Here is an 8,846-nt window from a genome sequence, read left to right as displayed (position 1 = left end):
ACAAAAATTAAAAGAACGAAGAAGAAAAAAAAAATGTTTGCTTGATGGATCGTCTTGCCATTTGCTTTTGATGGTATTTGTTTAATGATCTTTTGTGTTTGTTTCTCTCTTATTTATAGACATGTTAGGTCTTGAAAAGATTTGAATACAAATAAAAGATAATCCTTGATTATCTTCTATTTTTTAAAATTATTTGAGTTTTGAATTTTAATTCAAATAAATCAGATTTAATTATTTTTACTTATCTTTTAACGAATGCGAATATACATATATAATGCTTTATAAAAAAAAAATCAGTTTGCCATGGTCCTTTTTCTCACTAGGAATTTCATTTGAAGAATAAACAAAAAGTTCGCAAAGTCAAAATTGGCTAAAAGAAGTTTGCAAAGTCAAAGACAATCTTCATCAAGAAATTCAAAAAAAGGAATCAAATAAAATGAAAAAAATATTAAAATATAAAAAAGTCTGTTAAATAAGTCTACTAAAAAAATTCTCTTGAATTAATTAAACAAAAAATACACATTAAAAGAGTTGGTTATTTCATCTTCAAAATTGTGCTACAAAATTTAACTTTAAATAAAAAATTATCTTATCAGTCTGAGCATGATTTTTTGAAGATTCCTATTTAAAAAAAAATTTCAAAAAGACCAATCTTGAAATTAAGGTATATTGACTCTAATAGATTTACTACTACTACTAATTATATATAAATTGAATTAACATAATTTTAAAACGTTGGATACATCTTAAGATTAAGGATGGAATATGCTTCAAATATTGACTTTTTGATTTTTCTACATTTTTATGAAAAGAAAAGACTTGAGTACTAAGTTTGGAGAAATTTCTTAGGTACACTTAGTACATCATGTTACTTATACTCTCGTAAAAATACTCCGAGTCATATTATTTTAATTCTATCCAACAATCTATTAATTTATAATATTTTAATGTTTATATCTTAATCCTTAGTCTTATATATTTAATTTAATTTTTTTTCAATCAAATCACAATAAGTAAATTTTAAAATATTAATAATATTAAAATTAAGAATCTGTTATAGGATTATTAAGTATATACTTTTTCTATTCAAAAGTCAAATAAATTTAGTTTATATCTTTTCCTTATTTTAAGTTTTCATCTTAGGCCAATCTTTCCTTCTTCTTCTTTCCTTTTTCTTTTTTTTTTTAAGTTCAAGAAGTTCATCGTCATTGTGGTTGTCATCGTGATGCAATTTTTTTTTTGAATAATTATAAAAAATTTTTACGCAATACGTTGTGCTAAGTCCAAATTGGACTTAATCAAGTGAGGGCAGTGAGCTCAAGTAAGTTGAAAATTATAAAAATATACATATACATATATATATATATGTATATGTATATTTAGAAAACATAACCTAATTATATAAATTTTGAGTTATAAAAATTATATAATCAATTCTAAAATTATATAATTTTTTAATAAAAATATAAAGTGTATAACTTTATTTTTAAAGAAAAAATTCAAGAATTTTAATCCTTAGGGATTAACATATTTAATCAATCAAATTATATGGGCTTCAATAAAACAAAGTAAATTATGTGGATTTAACTCAAAATTAAAAAAGACTACAAAAACTCAGATTAATTTTTTCAAAATTTTAAAGGCATCAGAGAAATGTGTTGAGTCTCAAAGTAAAAAGAGATTAAAATAATGAGTTTATCTTTATTATTTCATCAATGAGAAATGAAAATTAAAAACCGGAAAAGGAATGATAGTTATAGAAGTAATAATAGTAAAAACGTGAAAAAGAAAACATAAGAGTTGAAATAACTAAAATTTTAAATAATTAGGATATAAAAAAAATTTGACGTTATAAATATTATAAAACATGAATTTGAACTTGGAACAAATTTATAGATTAATATATATTCAAATGAAAGATTTAATTTAAATATAAATTATCATTAAACCAAACACAAGTTTGTTCTTAGTTTTTAATATCTTTTTCATATTCTTTTTTTTTGTTTCATATCTTTTTCATATTTTAAGTTTAATAGATTAATATATTATTATCATCTTTATTATTGTGTGTGTGTGTGTGTGTTTTTTTTTTTTTGGAGATATGGTTGTGTTAAGTCGAACTTGGATTGAGCCGAACAAGTTGAAAATTATACAAAAATTATAAATTGGACCAACATAACTTATTAAATAATTCATAGTAGAATTACATGATATTTTGGTAACAATATTCTCTGGTTAGGTGCAAAATTTAACAGAAGTTAACATATATCCTCAACTGCACTATATCTTCCATGATATGCAAATATCTTTCTTTAGTACAAACTTGAAAATAGTCTTTCCATACTAATCAATAGTCCTTAAACACTAGGAATTAAGATTTATAACGTCATACATGTTGGTCATCATCATAATATCTCTACCACTCCATTGCTTGCCTTTAAAAAAAATCTATATATAACCATTGATTCATTACGACTGTAGTCCATTTTATTTTTTATTAATCCATTCTATTCTATTTCATTACTTTTCAATCACGGAACAAACATGCTAAAGAAGTTTAAGATATTTTATGACTAATATTCTTAACAACGAAACATATCAGATTTTTTCAGTATTCATACTACAAATTGAAAATTAATCACGTCCTTCGCGTTATAGAAGATGATGAGATGGCCTGGTTCCTCCAATATCGATATCAGGCTCCATTAATTCTGGAAGCATGCTTGGGATGATCATAAAATCACCGTTTTCTGTGTCCAAATTGTGAAGGATCTATGTACATTCAAGCATCATCTGAACTTGACGTTCCATTGTTGATTTCATTGAAAGATGAAGGACTAGCAGAAGCTTGAGAGATTTCTGATGAATGAGGATTGTTGAATTGAATCGGATCCATATTGTTTCTTTGAGGCTGTGATTGATCTTGAGAATCAGTTTGAGAAGAATGAGTCATTTTGTTTATAATTTCATTCTAGGAGAAGCATGAGAGATTTCTAATGAATTAAAATTATCCAACTAAATCATATTCATACTGTCGCTTTCAAGCTATGATTGAGGTTGAGAATGAGATTGAGAAGAATGAGTCATTTGAGTTGATTCTTTTCTTAAATATGGTTCTAACCACCGTGCGTCCTCCTTAGTATAGCTATTTATGAAGTTCTTGTTTTTGTTGTTGTAAATCTTACATAAAACCCAATCACCCAACTGCAAAAGTGTAAAAAAAAATTGATACAACAATATCAGTATCCTTTTTTATAGAAAAGAAATTTTCCATTTAGGATAATCCTAATAATTAGAAACACTATAAAGATTACAAATCAAAACTATATATTCCTTTGATAATCCATTTCATAAATCACTTTATATAAAAAGATTGATGATTAATTACCTTCTTCTAATTTTACCTTTTCACATTATTTTAGTAGAGTAAAATGTTGCATGTGTGAGAAATAAGTATTCTAAAAGATGATATTTTCTAACAATATCAATGATTTATCAACCATTTCTTTCTTTTAGCAAAATAGTTATAACTTATAATTAGGGTTTGGCTCGGTCAGACTTGGTTCGTCAGCCCAACCTTGAAAACAAGACGCTTGACAAAAAAACCAGACAAATTAGACCAAATCATAACTTTTGAGTTAGAATTAATTACATCCTAGAAAGCGAAAAACAAATGTTTCTCAACAAGAGCAAGAAATTAAAGCCATATTAACCAAACTAGATCATATAACTATTCTAGGATTCCAGTTTTATTCAGTAGCTTTAATAACAATTGTCTTATATATAAGGCTGGATGAAGTACTACTAACCTTTGTATCTAAGGAACTCGCTCTTGCATGTGTTGTCAGATCCAAATAATACTCATGCATGATCCAAAAGTCTTCTTGCTCTTTTGATGATTCCTTTATAATAAATCAAAGTTCTACCTTTTCCAATTAATGTTCTTTCATCATCAAAATGAATGGACCGACATTTTTTCTGTCGGCTTCCAATAGCCATCTTGTATTGATCCATTTTGACATATTGGTGAGAAAAAGTACCACACATTTTCTCTAGACCCCCAGCTCCTATATTGTCCTGTGTTTATAATTAATATACATGTATAACCAAATTAGTTTACTCCTGTGATTGTTATACTTCACAAAAATATACGAGACTAATCCATTATGTCATTAACTATGAAATATGATTTGTTTGACATGAAAATTTATTGGGATAATGAATTTTTTTATTCCAAAGCTTGTCTCAATTTTCAATTTAATTCTTAAAGTTTAATTTTTATCAATCAAGTTTCTAAAAGTTTATAATCATACATGACTACCTTGCTTACAAGCATCTTTAATCACACCTCTTTTTGTAACCCATTTTACATCCCCTTCAAACCATAAAGACTAATTTTATATGGTTATTCAATTTAAGGGACTTGACAGATTAAGAATAAACTTCAAGGACCAATCAATAACTAATAAAAAAATTACTATGATAATGAAACTTCTGATCCTAAAGTTTGCTTCACTTTTCTATTTAGTTCATAAGGTTTAATATCTAACAAGCAAGTCCCTAAAAAATTTTATAATCATACACAATTACCTCAATCGCTTATATTCCATTCCCACCCCGTTTTACATCTCCTTCAAATCATAAAAGGACAAATTGTACATGGTAATCAAATTTTAGGGGCTTGATTAATAAAATTAAATTTCAAGAGCCAATAAATAATTGAGGCAATCACATGGGACAAAAAATTTCATTATACCAATATTTACTAAAAAAGTATTCAACTACAACCGTATTTCAAGTAAGCTTATCAATTATACATACTAAAATGTTAACATATATAGTTTCCTCTTTCCATTTACAAACACATACATGAGAATAAAGGAAGAATGGCATTAAACAGCTAGGTCTCCAATTTTTTTGAAAAATTAATTGTAAATAATCATCAATTCAGGAGTTATAACTATAAATAAGACATTTAAATTTTAAATACAACTCTCAATTTTTAATTTTAAATTTTCATTTGCAATTGTTTAAATCAATATTTACAACTTATTTCTCATAAATTCCCAGTTTTGAGGACTTTATTGTCATTCTTCCCAAAATAAAAAACATAAAACCCTTTATTAAAATATTAATGAAATATATTGAATCATAAAAGATTAAAGAAACTTACTGGATAATTCTTTAGAATTGAACTTAAAGACTTCAACTTCAATAATTATTGGTTCGAATGGCTCATTCATCACTTTCTCCCTCAAATAGGCCATGATCAGCTCTTGATCTATAGGGCAAAATGTGAATCCACTTGGAACTATTTGCCAAAAATCATTAACATTGTTTTCACATAATCCTCCATTAATGTGATTTGTCAGACTACTATCTTCAACTTTTTGCTTCTTAGACTTCATGCTTTGATCAATTAGCAAAGAAGATGATTGGTTCCTCTTCGGCATCGTACGTGGTTTTTAAAGTCGTAAATAATCTGCCACATAAACCCTAGGTTAAAACATTGATTTATAAAATGTGCAAAGCGTATATGGTAATTAAGAGGCATTAAATAAACTAGTCGCTTTTCCTTCTGGAGTATATATTCATTAGCCTCTATTATAAAAAAATATATAAAAAAACAAAAATAAATTAAATCTCTCAAGAATAAAAAAATAAAAATATTAAACATCACCAATATTATGATATCACTAATATTTAGATATATTATATAAAATACATTATCCATTTCAAGCGACTACTCCCATGGGTCAATAATAGTGAAATTGTAAATGTGTCTCACGCCCCAAAAATAGAGAATGACCGACACGAAATGTTGCACATCCACATAAGCCTCAAAATGTAAGTTCACTTCATTTTCAAAATAATTTTAGATTTCTATTGAAATTTTAGCATTCTTAATATTAATCATTATAACAAAGTTTCAACTTTTTTTATAAAAATTTCAATAAAACCTCCTCCCTAAATAAAATCTCCCAAAATTTCTACGATACAAGATTTTTCACAAAATAATCCATCAATCAAGAGCTTAGCTCCTTCTAACCAACCGACAGCATATATATCAAAATAAAAGCACTAATTATAACCTATGTAAAGCACCTAACCATACTTTTCAAAAATAAAATGCATAAGTATTTATAATTACATCAAAAATACACGTCTATAAGTTCTTAGGAGCCAAAAGGAGGATCGGCGTTAACTAAGATTGCTGAGACCAAAAATAATTTTTCAATGAATAACGTTCCAACAATAAATAATAAAATATAAATAAAATAAAAAGTTTAAAATAATTATGTAAGTTAAAGAGACAATAATTTTCGTAAAAATTTAATAAATTTCATAATAAAATGGCTCTATAAAATTTTAAATAAAATCTCAAATCATTAAACTATCATAACAAATGTTAATTTTACTTGATTTCAAGAAAGCACTTAAATGAAATAAATATTTATAAATAAATTATTAAATAAAAACCAATAGAATATGAAATCATCAAATGATTGAATTTATAATTATAAGAACTTATCAGAATAATTAACAAACTTGAACACACAGTTCACGAGAGTAAATAACCAAACGCGGCTTATGCCATGAAAACAAACATAGACACACAGTCCATGAAGGTAATGCTAACTAAACGTAGCCGAAGTCACAAAACAAACGTGAATATGATGCTCACGAATAACCATTCCTTCGTTTCACGTGCATTGGCCATCACACCAGGCTAGCACCTCCTATAAACACCCTACTAGCTAGGTGTACCATGGCGCGCCAAGGGCTAACGAAACTATCATTAGTAATCAGTGTTTTATATAAAATCCCTTTTTAAAACCATTTTCAAACATACGAGAAAATTATCACTTTCAAAATACAGTTCTCATTCTCAAAAATCAAACTCACATGAATACTTTTAAGCATTAAAACTTGCCAGAATAAAATTTCATATCCAATGCTCATACTTGCATTTGTTAAATAATCAAAAATTCTCAATGCTAATGAAAAGAAATTTATTAATCCTGAAAGAATATCTTATAAGGGGTAAAACATTCATATGCTATGATGAATCATTTTTCACCACCATCTTAAAATTTAAAAATGAAAAAATTTAATTAACAAAGTATCCACTAATCAACATAATTATTATTAAAATAATCAATGTAATAAAATAAATTTTAATAAGAAAAATTAATTCATAAATTAGTTGGGACACTATCTACTTACCTGTAGAGTCTCCAAGTGTGTAACTTACTTTCAACTGATCCTCTAGTACAATATTTGACCTTTAAATTCCTAGTATCCAAGTAATTATATTATTGTTATTCATTTATAAACTTTATTATTCAAGACTTCAATCCAAAATTCCAAAGATATATCACAAATAAACCTCAATCTTCACTTTTCTCAAACATTGTATCAACATTTTACAAACATGAACTCTTTAACTAATAAATTTAGGTTCTTTTATCCAAATCTTATCCCAATCATTATCCATAAACTTTTCAATGTCAATGCATATTTAAACTAATCAAACTTCTTCTTCAACATAAATCAACTTTAATACTCAAAGAAAATCATCTCCCAACTTCACATTACTCACGATAGACAAAAAGGAAAGAAAGAAAAAAAAAATTCATAATCTTAACCAACAATATCTCAACAACCAAGAATATTTTCATAATCAAATTTCTTTGTCACTTTCAACTTAAACTCAACTGAATAATATTTGAGTCAATCATTCCTCTCACTATAATTAATAAAATTTGAACAAGAAATATATCATCAAAGACTTTTCTAAAAGGCATTTTATCAAATATTTTACATACATGAATTTTCAAATTTTAATACTCAATTCTTCCCTTCAAATCCAATCCCAAAGTTCTTCCAATAATTCAACGGCACCAAGACTCCAATAAATTCAGCTCATCCACGCGGTCACAACCATAGAAATAGAGAAAATGATCATTAATTTCTTTTTTTATTTTTTTGTTATAACAATTTGTCCTTACCCACGCACACATATATATACAGCAGCCATAAAAAATCAAAATTTTTCCTCTCAAAATCCAATATATGCAGAATTAGTGAGTGAAAGAATCTAATAGCAGCAACTCACCACAAGTGCGCATATATCAAACAATGGGGAAAGAGAGGTGAGATTACTCACCAACAAAACAATGGGGAAATGGAGAGGGAGGACCGATACTTCCCACAGCCACACACAATCACCATAACGACATTTGAATCAGGAAAAGAAGAACAATAGCGACGCAAGGGAGGAGGTGAGGTCAATCATGACCTTGCGAAGCTCCTTGCAGCGGCGGACGAACGGACAGGCAACAATTCCTGGCTCCCTCGTCGATGATCGAAAAGCGAGAAGGAGAAAACAGGGAGGAAAGAGGGAAAGGAGAATCTAACCAAACGAACAAAAGAAGAGGAAGAAGAATCCGGCGCACCTTCTTTCCGGCGACAGTGACGAGAACGAACGACGGCGAGACTAGAGATTGGAAGTCGACGGGTGAAGCTTCTGGACGAGATCGCTCTCTCTCTCTCTCCATGCAGAATATCCAAAATGAATCGGGAAAGTGGATGAAAACAGATAAGGAGAAGGACATAATGGTAATTTTAATCAAACTAATAGCAAAATGGAAATCATTCTGACACTAAAGGGTTCAAACTTAAGAACTGATAATTATATAACCGACATAACTCACACCGTGCAACATTTTGGGCCATTACAAATGTGTGTGCGCGTGCGTGTGTGTGTAAAAGATAACATGAGGTTAGAGTCATTTAAATGAAATGATTGAAATCAACCCATATGAATACTGATGCGTGCTTCT

General features: G+C 27.9%; 1 long non-coding RNA gene across 2 annotated transcripts; it reads right to left on the bottom strand.

Moving 5' to 3' along the window:
* Positions 1 to 2,542: 2,542 nt before the first annotated feature.
* LOC129300432 (uncharacterized) lies at positions 2,543 to 8,554 on the bottom strand. Of its 2 annotated transcripts, none has more exons than XR_008590773.1 (4): positions 8,460 to 8,554; positions 5,174 to 5,482; positions 3,810 to 4,077; positions 2,543 to 2,922 (listed from the first exon to the last, which is right to left on the bottom strand). It is a non-coding gene; the product is annotated as an uncharacterized LOC129300432 (long non-coding RNA). The 2 variants fall into 2 exon arrangements; XR_008590774.1 differs by having other exon boundaries at positions 2,543 to 2,911.
* Between the last annotated feature and the right edge of the window lie 292 nt (positions 8,555 to 8,846).

This window comes from Prosopis cineraria, unplaced genomic scaffold (assembly GCF_029017545.1).
Source record: "Prosopis cineraria cultivar Desert tree isolate PC_DT_omini unplaced genomic scaffold, ASM2901754v1 PC1586, whole genome shotgun sequence".
In the NCBI taxonomy this organism is placed as follows: Eukaryota; Viridiplantae; Streptophyta; class Magnoliopsida; order Fabales; family Fabaceae; genus Prosopis; species Prosopis cineraria.
This window is presented reverse-complemented; position numbering and strand designations above follow the sequence as displayed.